At 43.5% G+C, this 27,061-nt stretch overlaps 1 protein-coding gene and 1 pseudogene across 4 annotated transcripts in view; both read left to right on the forward strand.

Annotated features, from left to right (window-relative positions):
• The window catches only part of LOC140491840 (protocadherin-1-like), a 381,682-nt gene that overhangs the window by 116,113 nt on the left and 238,508 nt on the right, over window positions 1-27,061 (forward strand). The gene's annotated exons all lie outside the window — the stretch shown is intronic.
• LOC140492328 (U2 spliceosomal RNA) lies at window positions 13,948-14,115 on the forward strand (annotated as a pseudogene).

Consider the following 27,061-nt stretch of genomic DNA (forward strand, 5'->3'; position numbering starts at 1 on the left):
CCGGGTCCACCTGTGGTATTTAGCAATGCTATTTTTAAATAAAAAATTGTGTGTGTGTATGTGTGTGTGTGTTTTAATGACCATGAAATGACATTTGTGTTTAATGAAGGAGAATAAAGGAGGCAATATATTTTGCTGAACAAATAAGACCATTAGACCATAAAATATAGGAGCTGAATAAGGCCACTCAGCCCATCACGTCCGCTCCACTGTTCAATCATGGTTAATACGTTTCTCAACCCCATTGTTCGGCCTTCTCCTTGTAACTCTTTATCCCCTTACTAACCAAGAACCTGTCTATCTCTGTCTTAAATACACTCAATGACTTGGCCTCCACTGCTACCTGCAGCAATGAGTTCCACAGAGTCACCACCCTCTGGCTGAAGAAATTCCTCCTCATCTCAGTTTTAAAGGGTCGCCCCTTCACTCTGAGGCTGTGTCCTTGGGTCATAGTCTCTCCTACTCATGAAAACATCTTCTCCACATCCACTCTATCCAGGCCGCTTGATATTCTATAAGTTGCTTCACGTTTCCAGGAGTGTGATCCTTTTAATATATTTATTTCACACTTTCTGTTCTCCATGTATACCAGCTCCTCCTCAAGCCAGCCTTCCTTCTGGCACCTTTCTGTAAAATTAAGTTCTTCAAGAATTTTGACCATGTCATAACTCACACCTCGTTCCCATGCCCCATCACCCCTGTAATCACTGGCTCTACTCTGCTCCTGGTTTGGGAGTGAAAAATGTGTTGCTGGAAAAGCGCAGCAGGTCAGGCAGCATCCAAGGAGCAGGAGAATCGATATTTCGGGCATAAGCCCTTCTTCAGGAAATGCTGGTTTGGGAGTGCCTCAGTTATAAAATTCACCAATCTGTCTTCTACCCGTCCCCAAACCCAGAATCCTCCCGCATTCCTCCAATTCTTACATATCTTGGTAATCATTATTCCATTTTTTATTGATAATGACCATGTGAACGATCTTGGATAGTGCTATAAAAATTCCAGGGCTGGTTAGCTCAGTTGGCTGGAGAGGTTATTAGCAATGGAAAGCAATACCAACAGTGTAACCTCACCAGTTGAGGACTCTATTTCTCAACCTCTCCCCTTGCTTAAGGTGTAGTGACCCTCAGGCTAAACCACTACCAACCATCTCTCTCTAATGCAAGAGCAGCCCTACTATGTGGTAAGATTATGGCAAATTTACCCTTTCCTTTCTAAAATTGCAGCTTGCTTTTGTATATGACATACAGTGATGTAGTCCTACATTGTCCCTAGTGCCATTGCAAACATGAAATCTGGTTGTCAGTTACGCACATATCCCATGTAAAAGTAGCTAAGATGTGTCGGGGCATAAGCAATTGCTACAATGCTACCTACTCAACAGTGATGTGAAACACCATATGGCAGGCTAAGAAAAAAATAAATCTCTGTGGCTTTTATCTTGCCTTGCTTGTTGAGTTCATGTTTAACCAATTTGGGCTGTGTCATGGAAAAACTCTGAACATTGCTCCTTCTGTGTCTCATCCCTTTCGGTGCTTTAGGGAATATTGATGGAGAGCTGGTCCTGTCTGAGTGCAGGCAGAGTAGGTCAGCTGCTTGGACTCAGAGGTTGGCAAAGTGCCTCTTAATTGGACTGCAGTTGAGTGCTGATTTGTCAGAATGGGTCACTTTTCAGGTGGAAGCCCAATTATTGAACTCCAATCACCCAGTGACATGTTCTGCTAGACCACAGCATTATCCAATTTCTGAAGTCTGATTGTTTTTGACACCCTTAATAAGTGTTGAACTTTTCCAAATTGACCTAGTTGGCAATTTTCACAAGAAATGGATGGAATCACAGAATGTATATTCTGGAAAGCTGGTACATCAGAATGGGATTTCATATTACTTGTGAGTTTTAAATCAGCAGTCCCATTAGCTGAAAACCTCAAGATCAGACCTCCATGCACTGGCTTGGCCATTCGTCAAATGCTAATCATAGAATCTAACTGCACAGAAAGAGGCCATTCTTGCCATAAGGGCTTTGCAAGCTCTTCAAAAACTGTCAGAAAAATTGTGGTACCAAGAGTCTAACGATGCACATGGAACTGTCGGGAATTGTCGGGCAAAATCCCATCTGGTTCATTAATGTACTTTAAGGAAGGAAATCTGCCATCCTAACCTGGTCTGGCTGACATATGACTCCAGACCCACAGCATGTGATTTACTTTAAACCGCCCTCTGGGTAATTAGTGATGGGCAATAAATGCTTGCCTTGCCATGAATGCTCACTTCCCCTGTAAGAATAAAAAACAAAATAATTGAAGTTCTGATGAAATCATCACACATCTTGAAATGCTAGCTCTGGTTGTCTCTCCACAGATGCTGCCAGACCAACTGAGTTTCTCCAGCATTTGGTTTTCATTTTCTAGCAGATTTCCAGCACCTGCAATTCTTTGTGTTTAACTTAATTTCACTTACTTACTTGTTCTTTCTTCCTAACATTGCCAATAATTTTTCTCATTTTTGAATATTTATCTAATGCATTTTTGAAAGTTGCTACTGACCTCATTTATAGAGTTCCTTCTGCATTGGAACAGACACTGATTATAGAAATTGATCTCATCTCTCACCTGACGACCTTTTGACAATGATGCTTAATCTGAGTTTCTCACTGAACTAGAATTAGAATCAGGTTTTATTGTCACATATACACAAGTACATGAGTTCAGTGAAAAGTGTACAAAGTTCCCATTTCCAATACTACCTTAGGTATGAGGATACCTAGGTACAAAGTCTTTACTATGAATGTGACATGGTGGTTCAGTGGTTAGCACTGCTGCCTCACAGTGCCAGGAACCCGCGTTTGATTCTAGCCTCGAGCAACTGTCTGTGTGGAGTTTGGACATTCTCCCCGTGTCTGTGTGGGTTTCCTCCAGGTGCTCCAGTTTCCTACCACAGTCTGAAGATGTGCAGTTTATGGTGAATTGGCCATGCTAGGTTGCCCATAATATCCTAGGATGAATAGGCTGGATGGGTTAGCATGGGAAATGTATGGTTACAGGGATAGAGTAAGGGGGTGAGAGTGGGTCTGGGTAGCATGCTCTTCGGAGGCACAGTGTGAACTTGATGGGCCGAATGGCTTCATTCCACACTGTAAGGGATTCTATTAGGGAAAATAAAGAAATGAAGTTAAAAAATCATCATGAAGATCATGATAAAGCCAGGTACAAAGATACCAAAGTACAAAATCTTAGGTACTAATTGGAAAACAACAAGTAAAAGCAAAAGTTCAGCATTACCATCCTTCTAATGCAGGGAAGCTGACAAGTCCATGCTGGGATTCCACTTTGAGACCATGAGCTCACCCTGGGATTCCACAAGGCTGAGAGACTACCATCACTGGGCTTTTTGTAAACTGTAAAAGAGCAGAAAGGGAGAAACTGTCAGAAGATGTGACACGTCTGGCTTTTTGAGCATTGCCACAATCACTCCACAAGAATGGGTTGTGTCTTTAGGAGGCAGAGCCTTGAGTTCTTGAATTCCTTCTTTGAGCATCTCCTTCTTTAAGACTTGAAGCATACTTTAAACCAGCTTTGATTGACCCACAATACGATCTCCTTTATACCCTGAAGGTTTGGGTGGGGCTTCAACCCACAAATGTCCAGCTCAGGTGTGAGTCTGCTATGCTGTTGGGGTTTGATCTTTCAGATGTGATGGATAAACCGCGGCCCTGGACACTTTCTCAGACGCATGTGAGAGCTTCCTCGATACAGTTAAATTTAGATGGTCAACCATGGATCTGTTGGTAGGATGCGCAATTCCAAATTAGAAAGTTGAATAATCACTTTCCACTTCAGAAGCTTCATATCCAGTCCTGAGTTTAGCAGCTCTACTGTTCATAACATTCAAGCCTCTGGGCCAAACATCAGCAAGTGGGACTAGTTGGGCAATAGCATATTTTTAGTGGTTGATGGGTTGAAATGTATCTCTATATAACATGATTCCATTGCAGGCTGTGTCTTCTGCCGTCTTGGTGCTAAGCTCTGGAATACTTGCCTTCAACCTGTCCACTTCTCTACTTCATTTCCTTCCTTTTAAAAATTCCTTAAAACTTACAACTCTGAATAGATTTTGGTCCTTGATGATCTCCAACTTGGTACAGTGTTTGATCATGTGTCTGCAAGACACGTTACTTCATGACAAGTGCACAACACTCTGACACCAGTAAATGTTTACTGACTAAGATAAACATAGATTGTGTATAACTGGACACAATAACAAATCATTTCAACGTTAGTGGAGATATTCAGGGCAGAGTTAGACTTTTAAATGACGGGGGACTTGAGGATTAAGGGGGACAGGCAGGAAGGGGGTGTTGAGATACAATTGGACCAGGCATGATCTTACAGCATGGTCTTGAGGTATTGAATAATTTTGTTCCTGCTCCTATTTCTAAGGATCTTAAATTGGTGTGTACAGCCATATCAAAGGCAGACATTGTGCATAGTGTGTATCCTATACTTTGCTGCAAAGTTGCATGACTTAGAGACAGACCATTGGTTGCTGACATTCCCACATGTAGTCCTGAGGAGGCCCTGCACTGCTGGAGGAGCCAGCTTCAGATGGGGCATTGACAACCACTTTGAAGAACATAAGATGCAGGAGCAGAATAGTCCATTCAGCCCATCATGTCAGCTCTGCCATTCCATGAGATCATGATGGATCTAATCATTCTCAACTTTCCTGCCTTTTTCCCCTTACTGATTCAGAATCCATCTTTCTTAACCTTGAATGTACTTAGTGACCCAGCCTCGACACCTCTGTGTGATAAAGCGTTCCACAGGTTTAGTGCCTCCTGAAAGAAGAATCTTCCTGCCAAATTGCATAACCTGACATCATGTAGTTGTAAAAGGTCCCATAGCACTGTCTGAAGAAGATGACAGGAATTTTCTTTGGCCAGTATTTATCCTTCAATCATCCTCCTCGTTAGAAATTATCTGGTCATTCTCATTGCCATTTGTGTGACAAGACACTGGCAAAGTACTTCATTCCCTCTAAACCACACTGGGACATCCTGAGATCTTGAAAAGTAATGTTGGAGGTGGGGGTGTGTGAAAAAAAAACACGTCTTTACGGGTTTACAGTTGACATAAGCCCTGTGACCCTTCCCAACTGAAAATAATGATTCAGATATAGAAAAGCTCTTGACGCCACACCTCCCAATGTACCAGACACTTCCAACATATTACAGACCCTCTTCTCCTGGGTGCAGTTCAGTAATAGACAATGTTAATTCCTCCATGAGTTCTTGCAGCAGAAGCCAAACAATTAGCTTCATCTGGATTAGTGGTGCTGGAAGAGCACAGCAGTTCAGGCAGCATCCAAGTAGCTTCGAAATCAACGTTTCGGGCAAAAGCCCTTCATCGGGCTTTTGCCTGAAACGTCGATTTCGAAGCTACTTGGATGCTGCCTGAACTGCTGTGCTCTTCCAGCACCACTAATCCAGAATCTGGATTCCAGCATCTGCAGTCATTGTTTTTACCTAATTAGCTTCATCTGTTTGTGAGACAAAGTCAGAAGTCACACGACACCAGGTTATAGTCCAACAGGTTTATTTCAAATCACAAGCTTTCAGAGCTTCTCAATGACCATGGAACAATGTTTTGAAAGCTCATGATTTCAAATCGACTAGTTGGACTATAACCTGGTGTCTTGTGTCTTGTGACTTCTGACTTTGTCCACCCTATTCCAACACTGGCACCTCCATATTGTGAGATGGAGACATTACTGGTAGCATCTGTTTTACCAACCATCCCCAATGGGTAATAACAGACAATCACGTTATATTGGGGTCCTGGGTGCTGTTCCCTGTAGGGCACTAGTGAATCAGTTGTTTTTTTTTGCTCCCTACTATCCAGTGATTTTGTGGTTCCTGGTGCAAGCCCACAAGTTGGATTAATTAAATCTGGATGAGACTTTATATTGCTGGCTTGATTCTAACGAGGCCTTAATATCTGTTTAATCCCAGCATGAAAGTGGTAATTAAACTGGAATGTCTATCTAACCAATGCTGCAGAGCAAATGAAACCAATTCTCTGCATGCCATTATTCTCGGAGCGTGTTACCTTCAACTACATCCAGGAGGTAGATTTGCAGGTGTTAATTGACTGGAGCTGTCTCATTTATAGCACTTGTTCCTTGTCCCTGCATCAGTTCCGATATGTTTGGACACATGGCTGCAGAATATTTTCATCAGAATGAGTGGCATATGATGGGAGGATCAGTTTTGCTAGCCTTTATGAGAATTCCCTAGGGCACTTCCTTGTTACGTCCACCACGGTTTCTGATAGACAGTGACTGGACCTGAAACATTAACTGTTTCTCTCTCCACAGATGCTGTCAGTGCTGCTGAACCTCTCTAGGCATTTCTATTTTTGTTTCAGATTTTCATCATCTGTAGTCCTTTGTTCTCTTATATAGCCCCAACATTTTTGCTTGGTTAACAGCATCAGTGGATCAGAAACAAAAACAGAAATTGCAACCACTGGTTTTGTTTCAGTGGGTCTCATCCCCTCGCCTCCCAATGTTAATTTTAAAATGGTTTTCCAGTGAGTTCATATTTATCTTGAAATGTGTTTAACCCCAAGAGCATGGGAACATGGGCTTTAGGAGCAGGAGCAGGCCACTCGGCCCTTCTAGTCTGTTACACCATTCAATATGATCGGGGGTGACCTGGTCTCAGCCTCAATTCCACTTTTCCTTAACATTAATTGAATGTTAATGTATATTTCATTGTTAACACATTGATTGTGAAGTTTGCTTTTCAGTTAACAATATAGTACTTAGTTGTGGTGCTTTATACATCTAAAAAAAGACACATGAGAAAAAGCTGAGCTCTGCCAAAAATGATCAAACCATTTTTTGTGCATATTGGACAAGCTCCAGTTTGATTTTGGAAATCTCTGCTGAAAAATGTTTCAAACTCTTGGCTTCCATGAAGAGTGACATCACAGTGAGATGTGCATTTCTGATCTGTTCCTCATTTTCTTTGTCACCAGAGGCTCTGAGGAGAAGTCTAAGAGCCTTCGAGCCAAGAGGAGATGCTAGGGTGAGGGGGAAATGTGGTTTGATTTCCTCTGCTGAGATTTTGAAGGAAACATCCCATTTAAAAACATGTTTTTTCACTTTATCTTGTTTCAACGCGTGGTCTGGCACACATCAAACTTTCATTTCATTGCTGCAGTGAGATTCCTGGGGAGGACAATATCCGATCAGTAAATCCCACTTACTTTGAGCCTAAAGTTTATAAATAATTCCCTAATCTCTATTTCACCTCGAGACGTTTACCTGGCCTTTCTGTATGGGGGTTTCACTGCCGTCTCTTAAAATAACAGGCCACGTGAGAATGTCTGCTGAGTTTGGAAATATTTCTGTATTTTTGGTGTATTGATCACATTACTGTTGGCAGACCCATATGTTGTGGATGGTTCTTCCTGCAATAGCCAGATTTAGTTTGTGAAATGTTATAGCACCACCTTCTCCAGAGTTTGCTCGTTATTTTGATCCAGAAGCTCTGATCTTACGGTGAGATAAAAGGCCGGCACAACATTGAGGACCGAAGGGCCTGTAGTGTGCTGTACTGTTCTATGTTCTATGTTCAATGTTCCGTGTTCTGTGTTCTATGTTTGGTGTTCTAAGCTGTTTTGTGAAAAATACCAGGAGCCACCGCAAGTACTGGAAAGCAATAAACATTTCAGCTGAATCTTACATTGGTCTTTCTGCTAAATATACACATTTAACAATCACACACACACACACACACACACACAGTCACACACACAGTCACACACACACGCACAGTCACACATAGAGTCACACACACACACACAGACACACAGACACAGTCTCACACACACACACATAGAGACACACACACGCATACACATAGAGTCACAAACGCACACTGTACAATAACATGGAGATCATGTATGTCGGTGGCTGCAGCATTGACATGTACGCGTGTACAGGCCAGCTGCACATTGAACAGCTGAGAAGAGTCTGTCAAGTTCCATTAACTGGATCCAAGGCTCATTTAAGAGCAGTAATGATGTGGTTGAGGTGGTGAAGATCTGTCTGCAGCCACTGAAGCTCAGGACATGTCAGCACCTTGAGGCAGCCACTCTTCTCTGCCCATGCTTCCATGATACTGAACTTCTTGACCTCCCTAGCAAAGGTAACATTTACTGTCCATCCTTAATTTCCCTTGCAGCAATTGGCTTGCTGAGGTTAAGCATCAGCACCCCTAACACCTTCAATCCATAAGACAAAGGAGCAGGAGTAGGCCATTCAGTCCATCGAGTCTCCTTCACCATTCAGTGAGATCGTGAATGATCTGATAATCCTCAACTCCACTTTCCTGCCTTTTCCCTGTAATCTTTGATTCCCTTATTGATTAAAAATCTGTCTCTCTCAGCTTTGATCCAACCATCTTCGGCAGGATATATTGAGTCAGTGATGTAGACAAAAGTAAAACAATCTATGCTGGTTTTGAAAGATTAGGAGGTGTCTTTCTTGTTATGAGCAATTCAGTATCTCAAAACTAATGATCCCAATCGTGGCTACATTTTAATTGGACTTCAAATTGCTCAGTAGAAGTGCTTTACTCTAATGACAATGGGTCATTCACTTTTTCTGACTAAACGTGGCCTTTGTCTGTCACATGAGATTCTCTCCAGCAGATCACTCAGTTACTTAAATGATAAAACAGTCCTGAAGGATCTTGCTTTTTCTGTTAATCCAAGAGATGGGTTATTCTAGTTTAATTATTTCCCTTGTTTCTGTAATTGGTTTTGCTGAGAGCTGGGAGGAAGAATTAATTGGATTGTGTTCAGAAAATGTTTCATAGATCTATCACTGGAATCACAAACTTAACTCTTCAAATATATCAGACAGGATCATATACTTCCCCCAGTGTGAAGGTGTAGGGTTGGACACGTTACATAATTTTCGGTGGCTCAGTAGTCAGCACTGCTGCCTCACAGCACCAGGATCCCAGGTTCGATTCCAGCCTTGGACGACTGTCTGTGTGGAGTCTGCACGTTCTCCCCCTTGCCTGTGTGGGTTTCCTCCGGGTGCTCCGGTTTCCTCCCACAATCTGAAAATGTGCAGGTCAGGTGAATTGGCCATGCTAAATTGCCCATAGTGTTAGGTGCATTAGTCAGAGGGAGATGGGTCTGGGTGGATTACTCTTTGAAGGGTCGGTGTGGACTGTTTGGGTCAAAGGGCCTGTTTCCACACTGTAAGGAATCTTAAAAAAAAAAGCGGGTTCAGTTGGCAGTTAGGAAGGCAAATGCAATGTTAGCATTCATTTCAGGAGGGGTAGAGTACAGGAGCAGGGATGTACTGCTGAGCTTCTGTAATGGTCTGGCCAGACCATATTTAGAATACTTTGATCAGTTCTGGCCCCTGTATCTAAGGAAGGATGTGCTGGTGTTGGAAGGGGTCCAGAGGAAGTTTATAAGAATGATCCTGGGGATAAAGGGTTTGACATATGAGGAGTGGATAAGGATTCTGGGTCTGTAATTGATGGAAGTTTGAAGGATGAGGGAGGATCTGATTGAAACTTAAGGAATACTGAGAGTCCTGGATAGAGTAGGCATGGAGAAGATGTTTCCACGAGTAGGAGAGAATGGGACTCGATGGCACTGCCTCAGTGTGAAGGGATGATGCTTTCGAATTGAGATGAGGAGGAATTTCTTTAGCCAGAGGGGGTGAATCTGTGGAACTCATTGCTGCAGAGGGCAGAGGAGACCAAGTCATTGAGTCTATGTAAGACAGAGATAGATAGATTCTTGATTGATAAGGGAATCAACAGTTATGGGCAGAAGGTCGGAGAATAGGGTTCAGAAATGTATCAGCCTGAGTTGAATGATGGACCAGACTCGATGGTCGGATTCTGCTCCTATGTCTTATGGTGTTATGGAATCTATTATGATTTTCAAGACTGGTGTTATTGTTTGGAGGAATCACCAGTTATATTTTCTTCCCATAATGGAGTTATCAGGGATCAGCAACATCAGTTGTGTGGATCGATTTCAGATGTTCGGACTGTTCTCTGGGAAGAGAAGGTCAAAGGAAGGTTTCTTAGAAGTGTCGAAAATCATGAAGGGTTTGATCTCGATTGGCAAGAAAAAGAAACAAGAACAAAGTATTCTGATTTAAGACTATTGGCAAATCAGGCAATAGCAATGTGGATGAAGTCTGGTATGCACTGCCTGAATGTACTGATCCAGTTGTAGATTTCAAAAAGGAATTGGATAACAATCTGAAGAGAAAGGAAAATAATTCCAGAAGGTGAAAACCCTATTTGATCACTTGATTCCTCCTTATCCATTATCCCCCACAGCACCCATCCTTGTCCCCTAACTCTGCAACCTCCCCTCCTCACTTTCCAACACCTCCCTCCACTCACAATCCCCACTCTACTCCTTACATAACCCAGAATCCCCACTCTCCCCCTTGCCAGTCTATTTCTGTCTCTCCCTGCTCTCTCTCTCTCCCCTCCCTCCTCCTCTCTCCACTTTTCAAAGCACTGGTGTCCTTACTGATTCCTCACCCGCTGCATCAACTGAAGAATGAGGATGTTCCAACAATGGGTCATCGGACTCGAAACGTTAACTCTGTTTCTTGCTCCACAGATGCTGTCAGACCTGCTGAGTTTCTCCAACATTCTCTGTTTTTGTTGCAGATTTCTGCATCCCCAGTTTTTTTTTAGTTTTATAAAAGAGTGAGGGACCAAGATCGAAAAGTTCCCCCTCAGTCTGGAGATGTAACCCATTCAGGCACTTGTTAAATTGACAGTTTGAATAATGTTCAGTGACTAGCCTGTTGCAATGCCCTGGTATGAATGTGGATTCTGTTCCTGTTGACACATTGTATATTCCATGTAGCACAGAGGCAGAAGACAGTCACAGATCCCAACCTGCTGCTGCTGGATGGATGTCTGAGTGTTTGAATAACCTCAGTGGGAGAGTCCCTGTCAGTGGTTTTGGAAATGTTGTAGCACTAACCCATCCTTTAAACAGGAAGAAGAGAAACTTTTCCTGGTTTATCCTGACAATGTCTTTTTTCTCCAACACACTCTCTCGTACCTCTCAATCTGGCACCTAACCAATAACTGCCTTCCCAGCCAGTCTGCTCTCTGCTAGATTCTGTGGTTTAAATCTGATCCACAACAACGCTGACATTTATTCTGCTCCTCATTCTTACTTAAATCTACACCATGTGCCACAGTTTGGGCTCATTCAAGGCACATACGGATAGGGCCATTTGTGCATACTCACTCACACACACACTCGCGCGAACACACACAGACTCGAACACACACGCGCACTCGAGCACACACACACACACACACACACACACACAAAAGTGCACACACTCAAACACATGCAAACACACACACAGACACAGACACACACATCAAATGCACAGACACACACTCACATTCACACACACACATTCACATACGTGCACTCTGTCTCTCTCACATACACACATAATCGTACACACACACATACATGCACTCATTCTTTCTCTCTCACTCACACGTGCACTCTCTCTGTCTCTCTATCTCTCTCTCTCTCTCTCTTTCTGTACTCAATTTGCTTTGGGCATGCTGACATGCCAGGAGAGTGATATATGAAGCTTTGGCATCACACTGCTCTCCCAGGGCCACACTACTCTTTCAAAGACCCTTCACATGATTACTTCCAGTTTGGGTTACGGAGACCTTCAATGAATACAATTCCCTGTAGAAATACTGAGCAGCAGAGCAGCCAGTCCAGGCTTTGCTAGTGAGAAAGGAAATGGATTGGAAAAACAAAGGACTGCACACAGTTCACAAGGCCAGAACCCCTTCAATGTATGCTTTCTGTTTACAATCATCAACAATACTTTACATTTATATAGCTACTTCAATGAATGAAAACATTTCAAAACATGTGAACTCAATGAATGCAATGTTTTACGGAGTACTGAGATAGCTGGGAGAAAGTGCCTGATTGGCTGCACTTTTCCAACACCACACTCTTTGATACTGAGATAGCTGTCCTGGTTGGGATTGGAGAGTCTTTTGGATGAGATATTAAGTTGAAGCCGTTCTCCTTCTCAGATCGTGGTATGATTTCATTTCCCAGGATGTTGCCTGCGCTGGAGAGTTTCAGTCAGGGGGAGAGATTGGACAGACTGGGATTGTTTCCCTTAGAGCAGAGGAGACTGAGGGAGGACTTGATTGAGATGTGTCAAATGATGAAGGGCATAGGCAGGGTAAACAGGAATCAATGATGGAGGGATCAATAACCGGGGTAGAGATTTAGGAGGTGGTTAAAGTTGGGTATGAGGAAAATATGTTTTCAATCGGAGATGGTGGGAATTTGGAAATCTGCCTGTAAGGGTGGTAGAGGCAGAAACCGTCATAACATTGAAGAAGTATTTAGATCTTTTTTCTCAGAGTTGAAATGTCTAATACTAGGGGGCATGCATTTCAGGTGAGTGGGGGGCGGGGGGGGAGTCCAAAGGAGATGTGAGGGGCAAGTTTCTACACAGAGAGTGGGAGGAGTCTGCCAGGGGTGGAGGTGGAGGCAGAGGCAGAGGCAGATACGACAGGGGTTTTCAAGGGGCTTTTAGATAGGCACATGAACATGCAAGCAATGGAGAGATGTAGACCAAGGGCAAGCAGAAGGGATTAGTTTAGTTTGGCGTCATGTTCGGAACAGCATTGAGGGCCAAAGGGCCCTTTCCTGTGCTGTACTGTTCCATGTTCTAGATGTACATTTACGATGCCAATGTTTGGGCCAAGTGCTGAGAAATGGGATTAGAATAGTTAAGTGGCTGTTTCTGACTGGTGCAGACTTGATGGGCTGAAAGGTCTTTGACTGTATTATAAATGTGTATTCCCTATCAGAGACTAACCTAGTCATCTGGTCATGGGAACTGACTGTGCAGTAAATGGCTGTTGGATTTCCATAAGCACACCACTTACTGCACTTCATCAACCATTTCCAATTGGCTGGAAAACATTTTGAATGCTCTTAAGTCATGAAAGATACGACATTGATGTAAATTCTTTCTTGCTGATCTTTGAATGTGAAAAGGCCTTGTGACCTTTCCCCTCAAAGGGCTAAATGCCAGAGGTGAGGATGTTCTGCTTTATTAGTGTGATTCTGTGACCTGTATGCAGCAGGATAAGAGAGGGTAAAGTTCAGAGTCACCATCCGACAGATTTGCATTCAGGTCCGGGAGGCAAATTAGCGGCAAATGTGAATCTACAACCTGTGGCCGAGAAATGAAACCAAACAATGCAGCTAATGAGGACGGTGACAGTGTGAAATCCCTCAGGACTGGAGGGGCTGATGGATGGGGAAAAGGGGACTGAGCTAGCAGAGACAGTACAACAGATTGTTGATTGGGGTAGCTGGGGGAGAGGCTACATTCCCCAGGGCCCATTCTTAATTCTCACTGTCTGTGACGAATGCTGAAGAGACACTATATTGAGAGCAAGAGACATAGGAGACAGAGTAGATGCAAGCAGGAAATTAAATGAGGGATTCGTCCACACTAATAGAAAATAGTGTAAAAAGAGTCACGTATTAATGCCTCTTAGAAAGTTACAAATTAGTGCGTTTTGTATGTATGTGTGTATCTGTGTGTGTGTGTGTGTGTGTGTGTATGTGTGTGTGTGTCTGTGTGTATATGTGTGTATGTGTGTATCTGTGTGTGTGTCTGTGTGTGTGTCTGTGTATATATGTGTGTATATGTGTGTGTGTATATGTGTGTGTCTCTGTCTGTGTGTGTGTGATTTCTTTTTGGAGACAAGATATGGCCTCAAATTTCCTAAGGTAGAAGGTTTGCAGCACCATCTGACTGAGGGCTCTCAAATGCTGAGTGGGTTGAAAGTGAGGAAACATTATCGTTTCTCGGCCTTTTGGCTTGGAATATGTGTAATTCTTTTCTTATCAGTTTAATCTTTGATATCTCCTGAATGTGGAAGTGTTTGTATTAAATTGATTTTTGGAGCAGGGAGATGGATTAGGGGCTTGCTCTGTCCTCTCCGTGTATCAATCTGGTACTGTTGGGCGGCACGGTGAGTCAGTGGTTAGCACTAGTGTCTCACAGTGTCTGGGTCCCAGGTTTGATTCCAACCTCAGGCGACTGTCTGCATGAGTTTTTCTCCCACACTCCAAAGATGTACAGGTCAGGTGAATTGGCCATGCTAAATTGTCCAGTGTTAGGTGCATTGGTAAGAGAGGGGTGTGTGGACTTGTTGAGCCAAAGGAACCTGTTTCTGCCCATCAGTTCAGGCACAGTTACAGGCTGTAACCTTCAAAGTGGGAAACATTTCCTGATACAAAAGTATCTTTGAAAACCAAGATCTGGCTGCCTTTATTGGGTAGGGAATGATTGGCAGCATGCTGGAGATAGATGTGGATTAGCTCTGATCTATTCAAATGAGCGAATATGCTTGAGGGGTTGAATGGTCCTTCTATTTTCCTCAGCAGTGCTAAATTTGATAGATTATGGTTAGATAGGAAAGTATTTTTCGTGTGTTTCATGGGGGGTGAGGTGATTTTCATTCCCACTTTATTCTGACTTTCACTCAGCGCAGTAACATTTCCAGGGTAGGGCATGTCTCTCTCTGACACTCTCGTACCAAACATGGTTAACCAGGTATGATTAAGGACAGAGGCAACACAGACAAGCTCACACAGGCTCTGGAAACACAGACAGAGAGAGCAATTAATTAAAACCAGTCAGTTTGACAGCTCTGCTGTGAGTTGCATAGCTCTCTATCTCCTTCTCCTCCCGTCCCCTGCTCAGTGACCCCAGCAGTGCTTCCTGGAATCCTCCTGATGAATTTCATGGCCCAATAGGTTTGAGTCTCTCTTGGCTTTTCATGAGCTACAGCCCCTTTCATTAGCGCAGTTGTTACTAAATACTTTATGGAAATAAATGTCAGAGAACAGCAGCTTGCTGAGTCCACCAGTGAGAACCAGTGTCAAGGAATGACAGCTACCATAACTCAGCAAGTCAAGAATCATGAAGAACTCAGCATCTTTGATTAAAAGCAACAGTCACTGAACAGATTTCCATTAATAAATCTGGTGATTTGTACTGATTCTAAATTGAGCACTTTTGAAAATGAAATATATACAAGTAAATCAGTGCCATGTTGCCAGTGAGTAATGGGAGGAGCTCAGGACGGTTTTTCACAGAATTAAGTCACAGTGAGACACAAATGTGGCTTTTCACCCATCGTACAGTGTAGGACTATCCAATGTATGCTAAGGCCTTTGTCTTCCTGACAAACCCTGCAACATTTCCCTTTTACATCCATTTTCTTGTCAAAACTGACTGGATATTGGATCCCCTTTCACCACCCATTGAGACAACAGCCTGGATTTTCACTCCAACAGAAAGCCCCTCTGGTGAAAGTGGGTACTGCAGATGCTGGAGATCAGGGTCAAGATTAGAGTGGTGCTGGAAAAGCACAGCATCTGAGGAGCAGGGAAATCAACATTTCGGGCAAAAGCTCTTCATCAAGCCCAGTGAGAGTGCAGAAATGTGTAAAAATCAGAGGTTTCACCCCCATACGGGGGGGGCACGGTGCAATGGTTGGTTGCTCCTTGGTTGCATCCTGAACTGCTGTGCTTTTCCAGCACCACACTCTCGACTGATCTCCAACATCTGCAGTCCGCCCTTGCGCCTCACTGTCATTTTGTTAGCCAAGGGATAAGGTACCCTCTTGGACACCCTAGTCAGAGATTAGGTGTCAACTGGAAGGTTAAAATATTCTTTTAGAGAGATAAGATGCATTTTAAATTGTTCAAAGTGAATAATTTGTGCATAAGCCCATTGACTATGAAGCTCATTGGAAATAACAACAAACCTGTTGGAATAATTGTCAAAAGGACATGTCTTAGAGAACTGTGAAAGCAGTTGAAAGGCTTTTAAAAGTCTTGCCCTTTAGGTTTTTGTAAAGAAAACTGTCTGAAGTGTTAAAGTGAGTTATCACTTGTTACTTCACTCTGACTGTTGATATAAGCCTGAGGGGCATCAATTACCCGATTAATGCGGCATAACTCGATGGCACAGCCACCATTTATCACAGTAGGATGTGTACCATTTCTCAGTTTTATTGACAGCTATAAGTAGTTCTTGATTGAAATGGGATTATGAATTTCAATGTTTGTTGATCTAAGGGCTTTGACTGAAATGTCTGTCATAAGGCGTTACATAAGCAAAGAAAAGTGAATGTGACAAATGGTTTTATTCAATCAATGAGATTGTTTTACGACAAAAACAAAACAAAGTTAGAGACATTAGCCAAGGTGTCTGCAGTGGTGCTCAGGTGGATGGAAAAGATAGCATGGTCCACTTCAGCGATCAAACCAACATTCTTATCCCAAGTGACATGTCTTAGTCAAAAAATATCATGTTTTGTGAATTATGTTATCTTCTATGCTATTAGTGGGGCAGCACAGTGGCTCAGTGGTTAGCACTACTGCCTCACAGCGCCAGGGACCTGGGTTAGATTCCACCCTCATGCAACTGTCTGTGTGGAGTTTGCATTCTCCCTGTGATGCCATGGGTTACCTCTGGGTACTCCGGTTTCCTCCCACAGTCCAAAGACGTGAAGATTAGGTGGACTGGCCATGGGAAATTGCCCGTAGTGTTCAGGGATGTACAGGCTGTGTGGGTTAGCCATGGGAAATGTAGGGTTAAGGAGTAGGGGATTGGGTTTGGGTTGGATGCTCTTCAGAGGGTCATTGCGAACTTGATGGGTCAAATGGCCTGCTTCCACACTGTAGGGATTGTATAGTTCTTTTATTTGCTGTCAGGTCATTCTGGTTGCTGCATTAGTTTAGTTGCAGCCTGACTTTCTTCAGTCCCAGTCTCTGCAGACTTGGCTCAGTGCCATTTCAGTTTCTCATTAATCTTCCAATCACATGCTTTCCTCCTATGTTTGCTGCTGATAGATTCACTGTGAGCCTATCAATAGCAAGCACGAGAGAGAATGAGCCTGTGATTGAGGAGCTGCTGCTCACAGATTCTAATTGTTCGAGTGATAGTGGTTTGAGGGAGAAGTGACTTTATCAAATGGATCATGATGTACATTCCTGGGTGTTTTGGCTGCATTCGAGGACCACTTTGTTCACCCTCGTATTTTGGGTATTGATTCAATTCCAAAAAGCATTATCATGTTAAGGGTATTATTACACTCATGAAAAAAGTTCCTGTTCACAAGAAGGCAGAAGTGTTTCAGGGAAAACAAATCCTGGAATTTTGTACAGTCATCACAATGTTCTGACTCTGGCATATATTGGAAAGGCAGACTCTGACCTTTCAGTCTTCTCCTTCAGTCAACAAACCAAACCTTGGATTTAGTAAGACAGCAGGCGTGTGTAGACCATAAAGCTTAATATTGCAATCGGGACTGTAAGAGAAACCGGTTGATGGATGATCTGACTGTTCCGTTTTTGTGATGGGTCTGCCTTTTTAATGGGTATAATGCTGTCAGGAAGAAAATGTCGGAGAAGGCTTTTTAGCTCAATAATTAGCAAAATGTAAGCACTCGCACTTTATTGCAAATGAACTAATGTGTTTGTTTTGTGAGAAGAGAAACCATTCACTTTTATGTAAATGTGTGTAACTTAAAACTGCAGTGATAGCCTTTAAAGTGCCAAAACGCTACTTCTCCATGAAACCTAATTGTAAGGCCCTGAATACATAAACTTCAAGATTATTGATCCAGAACAGTAGATAATTAACAGTGGGTAATGTATCATATAATCCATGCACTGTAGAACAGATCCCAAGGGCCATATTGCTGGAATATCTGTGCTTTCTAACTTGCGTAGGAGACTCAATGGTTATCAATGTGCACTGATTAACAAAGAATGTTGGAACTCACTGCCTGTTAATGTGGCAGAATGAACCATCTTTGCATCAAAGAAGAAAGTAAATGTTAGCTATTTATCAAGATGATGCAATCCATGTTGTTACAGACTAAGAGCTGGAAGGTGGACTACATGGGATAGTTTTCTTACTGTGTCTAAACACATGATAGGCCAAATGGTCACCTTCTGTTCTGTAATTTGCTCACCCTTTGCTCACTTGAGTTTCATCATTTGGTCAATGCATCCCACTACTATCTTACCCTCCACCTCACCTCAGCCTTTTGCTACCCCCACACCTTTTTCTGATGCTGCTTCATTTACATTAGTCACTCTCCTGTACTTTAACCAGGCCAACCCTCCAGAAGTCTCCAGGAATAGGAGATTAATCTCCTGGACACTAATATAAGCAAAACCAATGTGAAAGACATTGTGTTCTTCCTTAGAACTGAACAAGGGGCACTGGACTTGAATCATTAACACTGCTTTTTCATCAAATATGCTGGTAGCCCAACTGCGTTCTGTCAGAGGCATAGAATTCTATGATGTGGAAGCAGGCCATTTGGCCCATTGACTCGGCACTGTCTCTCTGAAGGCCATCCCAACCAGACTCCCCCACCCCAACCCACTACACTGAACACTATGGGCAATTTCCCATGGCTAATCCACCTAACTTACACATCTTTGGACTGTGCGCAGAAACTGGAAACACAACTGCCAGAGGAAACCCATGCAGACACAGGAAAAATGTGCAAACTTCACTTAGACAGTCACCTGAGGCTGGAATCTAACCCAGGTCCCTAGCGCTGTCAGGCAGCAGTGCTAACCACTGAGCCACCGTGCCACCTGCAGCTTTGCCAACACTTTCTAGATTTCAGATCTCATGCATTTTTAGTTCTTTACTTTATTGCAGATTTTAAGACAGGTGGATATTGTATAGAACAGAAATGGTTCTGGGAAAAGAGGGAGGGAGTAAATGTTGCAATAAGACTGGTACGACGGATTGAATTATCTCCTACGCTGAATGATTCAACTGTTGCATCTCAGCTCTCATGAGCCGGATTTAAGATTAAAACTGTAAGTGATTGCTGTATCCCTCCTGTGTGTTCTAGCATTGGGAACTGTGGATTAGTGTCTAGCAGGAGTTTACTGTAATGAGTATGTAGCAGCCTGTTCATGTTACTATGTGGGTGTGAATATGGGCAGATTCATATTGCAATTATTTATGGTTTGTTTCTTGCTTCCTGTATTCTTCATATGTTAGTTGTCTCTCCTCTCTCTCTCTCCCTGTCCATGCGGGTCAAAATCCTGGACCTCCCTCCCTGTCAGGGCACTGTGGGTGATGTATCTACCCCACCATGGACTGTGATAGTGCTTCACCACCACCTTCCCAAAGGCTGTTAGGGACGGTCAATAAATGCTGGCCCAGCCAGAGATGCTCATGTCCCATGAACAAATGTGAAAAATATCAAAACCTAGTCTAATATCAACTACTGCTGATGATCATAAAAACCCATCTGATTCATGATGTCCTTCTGGGAAGGAAATCTGTCATCCTTACCCGGTCTGGCCCAGATATGACTCCAGACCCGCAGCATTGTGGTTAACTCTTTAACTGATCTCTGGATCGGTCAAGCAAGGCACTCTGTAAAAGGGCACTTTTAGTTGGGCGGTAAATGCTGACCTTGCCATTGATGCCAGTAAAGAATTTCAAAAGTTGTCTGCAAGTTTCTGATCATTACTTATTCACCAACCAATAACTAAGGTTGTCTGGTCATTAATCACACGTGTATGAACTTACTCAGTACAATGGATATTTATTAACAGCTCATCTATTGCCTATCAGGCGCAGTGAAGAGTCAGACCAGGTATGGGTGGCACATTTCCTTCCCTAAAGGATATTAGTGAACCAGATGGATTTTAACAGCAATTGGCAATGGTTTCCATTAGGCCAGCTCATTATTCCAGATTTTATTGAATTCCAATTTCACCATCTTCCATGGTGAGATTCGAGCGCCCAGTTTCAGAACATTAGCCTGGCACTCAGGGATACTAGTCTAGTAAAATTACCACTATGTCAGCAACACCCCTAAGTTCCAGATTGATTACCAGTTCCGTTACATTACCTCTACACCAATGCTTCTCATTTTCTGTTCATCTGCACATATTTCATTGGAATCTTTTTAAGTGGAATGGAAGGAGAGAAGACATTTCAGGTAAAGGTAAAGACACCATAGTTTTACTGGACCATTGGGCTGCTCTCTGATTGGAGAGACAACCAGTGATGGTTTAACCTGAGGGTCACCACAACGCATGCAAGATGGTGGGTCCTTCATGGTAATCTTAGTCAGTGCAAGAATTGAACCTGTGGTGTTGGCATCTCTCAGGAACTAGCCAGGCAACTGAGCTAACCAACTGCAGCGTGTTTAATAGCCCATCAGAAAGACAAAATTTCTAGTGACAGTCTGTCCCTCATTGATGCTGTGGAATATCCCCCAGAATGTGCACCAAACATCTCTAGGGTAGAGCTCGAACTGGCTATATTCAGACCTGGAGGAGACGGTGTTACCGCTGGGTCGTGAGTGTGTTACTGGAAAAGCACAGCAGATCAGACAGCATCTGAGGAGCAGGAGAATTGACGTTTCAGGCCAGAGCCCTTCATCAGGAATTCTTCTGCTCCTCGGATGCTGCCCGATCTGCTGTGCTTTTCCAGCAACACACTCTTGACTCTGACGTCCAGCATCTACAGATATCACTTTCTCCCGATGTTACCGCTGAGGCACGTCTGCACTAATTCAACTTTTCGCATGAACCTTCACATCACTTTCAGCATCAGTGACAGACATTGTAACCATCAACTCTTTAGTTTTTTTAATTGTACAGCTGTAAATGCTTAACCTACACATAGCCCATTGCAAATAGAACAACTTGCCTGTGGTACTATAAGATGATTTGACTACTGGTAACCTTCATATGAATCACACATTGTTCCCATAGCCTGTAGAAGGGAATTATTCATCCATTTTAATTGGGTAGTTACGCATAAATGGTCTGGAGCAACGCAGATGAAATATAAAGTCGCATTTTCTTTCGGAGAATGCTGTTTGTGACTGGGTAGGACGGGTAGCTGTGTACATTTATGGAATTGTAATTTTGCTAAATCTTTGGCAGTCTGCCTAGGAACCTGACTACCAACATCCAAAAGCAATATCTTATGCTAATGAGTTATCATTTGCTCTTTCACTAAAGGGACTGTGGAGATTTCTCAGTGTAGGTGGTTCCAACCAATCCTCCACATTGCAGCCCATTTCATACATACCCTTCCATCCCTCTTGTTGTGTCATGAGTTTCAATTGCCTCCACAATCAATTTAAAATCACCTGAATTTTCTCAGTTGAGTTTGTGTTGGGGGACTTGATATGGATGCCAGAACATGAGGCTTGTATTAAAGACCTATGGCGAATGGATATTAAGGTAAAAAGGAGCCAAGAGCTTAAAGTCTCCCAGGCTCTTGCCAATCATTAGTCTGTGCTACTTGGCAAAATATTTTCTTCATCAAAGTAAAAATCCATAATGAACTGTAACGTGTAGGAACAAATTACTGCAGATGCTGGAATCTGTACTGACAACAACAAATGCTGGAGATCACAGCAGGTCAGGCAGCGTCTGTGGAGACAGAGCGAGCTAACGTTTCAAGTCTAGAAGGAATCTTATAGAAATATATAACATTATGAAAGGGATAGATAAGGTAGAGGCAGGCAAGTTGTTTCCACTGATGGGTGAGACTGGAACTAGGTGACATGGCCTCATGATCAGGGGGAGCAGAATTAAGACAGAGATGAGGAGGAACTGCTTTTCCCAGAGAGTAGTGAATCTATGGAATTCTCTGCCCAAGGAAGGAGTAGAGGCTGCTTCATTCAATATATTCAGGACATAGTGAGATGGGTTTTTGCATGGTAGGAGAATTAAAGGGTATGGGGATAATGAAGGTAGGAGGAGCTGAGATGGTGGATAGATCAGCCATGATCTTAATGAATGGTGGATCATGTTCAATGGGCCAAGTGGCCTTCTCCTGCTTCTATTACCATAATACTCTGACGCAATGATAGATGACTCTTCATCAGAGCTGAAATGAAGTGTGGAGGGGACAGCATTTATTGCTAGACTTCGGGAGGGGTGGTGGCAGTGGGTTTAGGGCACTGGTGGAGAAAAGATATTAGTAGATTACATTAAGTGATGGCAATGTGAGAATGGCAGAACCATGGTGTTTCTCTGGCTGGACTGGAAAGAACAGTATAATTGGAATGGGGCAGAGAGGACATGATAACCAGCGAAAAGAAAGGGAAGGAATGTTGACAATTTGGATGTGTTGAACTCAATATTAAGTCTGTAAAGGCTGTGAAGTGCCTCGTCTGAACATGAGATATTGTTCCTCTAGCTTGATTTGTGTTTCCAAACATCTTCCCACCCAACCCCACCCCTATCCCTGTAATCCTACATTCCCCATGGCTAATGCACTTAGAAACTATGGACACTTTAGAACATAGAACATAGAACATAGAACATAGAACAATACAGCACAGAACAGGCCCTTCGGCCCACGATGTTGTGCCGAACTTCTATCCTAGATTAAGCACCCATCCATGTACCTATCCAAATGCCGCTTAAAGGTCGCCAATGAATCTGACTCTACCACTCCCTCGGGCAGCGCATTCCATGCCCCCACCACTCTCTGGGTAAAGAACCCACCCCTGACATCTCCCCTATACCTTCCACCCTTCACCTTAAATTTATGTCCCCTTGTAACACTCTGTTGTACCCGGGGAAAAAGTTTCTGACTGTCTACTCTATCTATTCCTCTGATCATCTTATAAACCTCTATCAAGTCACCCCTCATCCTTCGCCGTTCCAACGAGAAAAGGCCGAGAACTCTCAACCTATCCTCGTACGACCTACTCTCCATTCCAGGCAACATCCTGGTAAATCTTCTCTGCACCCTCTCCAAAGCTTCCACATCTTTCCTAAAGTGAGGCGACCAGAACTGCACACAGTACTCCAACTGTGGCCTAACCAAAGTCCTGTACAGCTGCAACATCACCTCACGACTCTTGAATTCAATCCCTCTGCTAATGAACGATAATACTCCATAGGCCTTCTTACAAACTCTATCCACCTGAGTGGCAACCTTCAAAGATCTATGTACATAGACCCCAAGATCCCTCTGTTCCTCCACCTGACCAAGAACCCTACCATTAACCCTGTATTCCGCATTCTTATTTGTTCTTCCAAAATGGACAACCTCACACTTGGCAGGGTTGAATTCCATCTGCCACTCCTCAGCCCAGCTCTGCATCATATCTAAGTCCCTCTGCAGCCGACAACAGTCCTCCTCACTGTCCACAACTCCACCTATCTTTGTATCATCTGCAAATTTACTGACCCACCCTTCGACTCCCTCCTCTAAGTCATTAATAAAAATTACAAACAGCAGAGGACCCAGAACTGATCCCTGCGGAACTCCACTTGTAACTGGACTCCATGCTGAATATTTACCATCTACCACCACTCTCTGACTTCGACCGGTTAGCCAGTTTTCTATCCAATTGGCCAAATTTCCCTCTATCCCATGCCTCCTGACTTTCCGCATAAGCCTACCATGGGGAACCTTATCAAATGCCTTACTAAAATCCATGTACACTACATCCACTGCTCTACCCTCATCCACATGCTTGGTCACCTCCTCGAAGAATTCAATAAGACTTGTAAGGCAAGACCTACCCTTCACAAATCCGTGCTGGCTGTCCCTAATCAAGCAGTGTCTTTCCAGATACTCGTAAATCCTATCCCTCAGTACCCTTTCCATTACTTTGCCTACCATAAAAGTAAGACTAACTGGCCTGTAATTCCCAGGGTTATCCCTATTCCCTTTTTTGAACAGGGGCACAACATTCGCTACTCTCCAGTCCCCTGGTACCACCCCAGTTGCCAGTGAAGACGAGAAGATCATTGCCAACGGTACTGCAATTTCCTCTCTTGCTTCCCACATAATCCTAGGATATATCCCGTCAGGCCCGGGGGACTTGTCTATCCTCAAGTTGTTCAAAATGTCCAACACATCTTCCTTCCTAACAGGTATCTCTTCTAGCTTATCAGTCCGTTTCACACTCTCCTCTTCAACAATACGGTCCCTCTCGTTCGTAAATACTGAAGAGAAGTACTTGTTCAAGACCTCTCCTCTCTCTTCCGACTCAATACACATCAATCCACCTAACCTGCACATCTTTGGACTGTGGGAGGAAACCCACGCAGACATGGGCAGAATATGTAAACTCCATAAAGACAGTCAGCCAAGGATGGAATCAAACCTGCGTCCCTAGCGCTGTGAGGCAGCAGTGCTAACCACTGAGCCACCATGCCATTCTTAATTGCAGTCCTCTCCCAGATCATAATCTTTCATCACTGGAGACCCCAGACTCTCCATCCCTCGCGAGTTGGCAACTGAATAGTGCAATGCCTGAAGTCAAAAGGAATAGAGAGTGCAGGAGAGGACATAAAATAAGATCCCGGAGGGAATTACTTCATCTCCATTTAATTGCAAAGAAATACTTAGCTGGTAAGAAGTGTTTAGTATCTGGTCAATCCAGTGGTACAATTGTGTAAGATTACAGTAAATCCAGTAAGCAGATTACTGTGAGTATGGGTAGCCGTTGATCCTGACGTATGTGACCAACAGATTATTACTGATTTAAAGTCCAGTTTCCAGATTTCAGGGGATAAGGATTGCTGACAGGAAGTGGTTGTGAGATAAGCAGAGTTCTTTAGAGACCTGAGACTGAGACAGTAACTGAATTTGGAAGGTGAGTATCCAAGATGTAGTGTTGGGTATTCTGCAAATAAATGAATGTCAAATTAAAATGTGACGCACCTTCTTTTATATTTGACTAAATTGTTGATGGCTGAATACTCTTTCAAAGAATGAGTCTTTACCTGATCCTGACCTGGAAAACATATGAATTTGCAGGAACAAGACCATAAAACCATAAAACCATCAGGAATAGGAACTGGAATAGGCCATTGGACCCCTCAGGCATGCTCTTCTAATCAATTGGATCATGGTTGATCTGACATTCCTCATGTTTAGTTTCCTGCCCTCTTCCCAAAACACTTGATTCCCTGTCTGATCAACAATCTAACTATGTCAGCCTTAAATATACCCCAGGACTCTGTCCCCACAGGTCTCTGTTACAAATAGTTCCAAAGACTCTTAACCCTCTGAGAGAAGAAATTTGCTCACCTGTTTGATCTCTCTGGAACAATGATGGGCTTTGTCCTATACCTCAGCCCGTCAGCACTATCATCTCGACGTGACTCAGCCAAAGCATTCCTGGCTCATCTCCCATATGCCACCCTCATACACATCCTAAATGGCCTCCTTTTTCAAAGACCACAATTTTCCCCTCCCATGCGATCAGCAAATCCCTCCAGCACATCTTTTCCACTTCTTGCACCTCTGCCTTTGGACGCCACCCTTTCAACCATGACAAGGATAGAACACCCCCCACTACGATCCTCACCTTTCATCCCAATAATCTCCAGATATAGTGTATTATCCTTCACCATTTTTTCCACCTACAATCAGACCCCATCACTAGAGATATATTTCCCTCTCCATCCCTTTCAGCGTTCGTAGAGACCATTCCCTCTGTGACTCCCTCGTTAGGTGCACATCACCTCCCCAATCCACCCTTTACTCCCAGTACCTCCCCCTGCTCCAACAAGAGATATAAAACTGCACCCACACCTCCCCCTCACCTCCATCCAAAGCCCCAAAGGATTCTTCCACATCTGGCAGAGATTTCCCTGCACATCCAAACTCCTCATCAACTGTGTCTGTTCCTCTCGATGTGGTCTTCTCTACACTGGGGAGACAGGATGCTAACTTGTGGAATGTTTCAGAGAACATCTCTGGGACACGTGCACTAAAGGATCCACTGCCCTGCGGCCAACTACTTCAACTCCCCCTCTGACTCTGCCATAGACATGCACTTCCTGGGCCTCCTCCACCACCAAATCCAAGCCATACAATGCCTGGAGGAAGAACGCCTCATTTTCCACATGGGACCCTTCAACCACAGGGGATCAATGTCAATTTCACCAGTTTCCTCATCTGTCTTCCCACCACCCCATCCCAGATCCAACTCGACACTGCTTTCTTAAACTGTCCGACCTGTCCATCTTCCTTCCCACCTATTTGCTCCACCTTATGTTCTGACCTATCACGACCCTCCCCAATTGCATCTACCTATCGCATTCCCAGCTGCCTTTTCCCCACCCCAACCCCCACCCTCCTGTTTATCTCTCAACCACCCCCACCCCCCCCCTCATCCTCACCCCACATTCCTGAGGAAGGGCTTATGCCTGAAATGTCGACTGTCCAGCTCCTTGGATGCTGCCTGACCAGCTGTTCTTTTCTAGTGCCACATGCTTTGATCGTCATGCACAAGAACACCCAGGTCCCTCTATACAGTGCTTCTTTAAAGTCTCATTCCATTTAATTACTCTGCGTTTTGATTCTTCTAACCGATGCACATGACCTCACACTCTCCAACATAAACTGCATTTGTTAATTTTTTTGCCCACTCATTCAATCTATCTATATCCTCCTTGTGTTCTCATCAATACATGCGGTCTCATCTCTTTCAGTATCATCAGTAAAATTCAGACACTTTACACTTTGGTCCCACCTCTGAGTCAACATCATCTCATCCTAACAGCCCAATGGATTTGCATCTCTCTCCCTCACGTACTTGTCCAGCCTCCAATTAAAACCATGCTGTGTACCTCACGTGGTAGCACGTTTCCCATTTGCATTGCTCTTGAGCTAATCAAACTTCTCCTGAATTCTCATAGAGTTTACTGTCTCGAATTTTTTTTAATGCTTGTTACTGAGAAAATCTTTCATCTGTCTCCCAACCCCGGATGGCTGCAAAGCCAATTCTGCCACATCCGTATTCAGGCAAGATATTAATTCAATCCTGTTCGACAGGGCTCACTGATTTAGCAAAAAGAATGAATGTTTGTTTCCCTGTTGTTGGTCTGCATTCCAGTCATTATCCATATTCTCTGCC

Source organism: Chiloscyllium punctatum, chromosome 20 (assembly GCF_047496795.1).
Source record: "Chiloscyllium punctatum isolate Juve2018m chromosome 20, sChiPun1.3, whole genome shotgun sequence".
Classification (NCBI taxonomy): domain Eukaryota; kingdom Metazoa; phylum Chordata; class Chondrichthyes; order Orectolobiformes; family Hemiscylliidae; genus Chiloscyllium; species Chiloscyllium punctatum.